Source organism: Coenobita brevimanus, chromosome 33, assembly GCF_032717465.1.
Source record: "Coenobita brevimanus isolate Jiangsu-jjx chromosome 33, ASM3271746v2, whole genome shotgun sequence".
NCBI lineage: Eukaryota > Metazoa > Arthropoda > Malacostraca > Decapoda > Coenobitidae > Coenobita > Coenobita brevimanus.
In genome coordinates this window covers 26,619,210-26,620,540 of record NC_136986.1, presented here as the reverse complement: position 1 = coordinate 26,620,540, position 1,331 = coordinate 26,619,210, and positions in this window count along the sequence as shown.

Genomic DNA, 1,331 nt, shown 5'->3' with positions numbered 1-1,331 from the left:
GAATGTAAAAACAAAGAAAGGTGAAACAGAATGAGCGGAACCAAATAAGCTTATCAACAAGAGACAAAGAGAAGAAAAAAGAAAGAGAAACATTGCTCAGATCAAAGAAGCCGTCAAAAAAGGAAGAAGTCTGAAACAGGTCAGAAGTAAAATTGCACTAGGAAAGCAACAAATTACGTCATTGAAAGAAAATAACGGTGAAGTCATTAAATGCAGAGATAAGATGGTGAAGAGAATTGAAGAATTTTGCAAAGAAGTGTATGCATCAAAGACAGCATTACCAGTAGCTAACTTTTCAGTTGACACAAGTGAAATACCTAAGGTAACACCAGACGAAGTAAATATTTCTCTAAAAAATATGAAAAGAGGGAAGGCTCTGGGAGAAGATGGAATAGTAGCAGATTTACTGTTGGATGCAGGAGTAGAAGTACAAAATAGGCTTTCTCACTTATTTACTCAATGTATAAAAAAGAAGAGAATTCCCAAAACATGGTGTAACGCAATAATTATTTTACTTTGCATAAAAGGTCACTCAAAAGATCTTAATATCTATCGACCCATTAGCTTATTATCAGTCATTTACAAACTCATCACTAAAATCCTTATGAACAGAATAACAACAAATTTGGAGGAAAACCAACCTCATGAACAGACAGGATTCCGAAGCGGGGTATTTGACTGCTGATCATCTACTCACAATGAATCGGCTAATTGAGAAAATTACAGAATATAATAAACCACTGTGCTTAAGTTTTGTTCATTACGAAAAGGCTTTCGACTCAAAGGACCACATAGCAATTATATATTCTTTGTGAGAACAAGGAGTGAATCAGAACATTGTAAAACTGCTCGAAAACATATATAAAGAGGGAACTGCTACAGTTGAATTACATAAGGACTCGGAAAAAATTAAGATTGAGAAGGGCGTGCGTCAGGGAGATAAAATTTCACCAAAATTATTTACAGCATGCCTAGAAAGTATTTTCAGAAAGCTAGGCTGGGAAAACAAAGAAGCGAAAATTGATGGAGAAAAACTAAGCCATGTAAGATTTGTAGATGGCATCGTCCTAATATCAGAAACAGCAGATATATTGTAAGAAATGTTAAATGACCTGAACAGAGAAAGTCTCAAAGTAGGCCTAAGATGAACCGGATTAACAATAATGTTTCATCGAAATACACCAAAGAGCGTCATCAGGATACGAGAGGAAATTCTTGAAGAAGTCGAGGAGTACAATTACTTGGGGCAAATGCTAAAATTAACGAAGACAATGGTAGCGAAATAAAAAGACGCATTACGATTGGATGGGAAGCTTTCGGTAAACATCGAG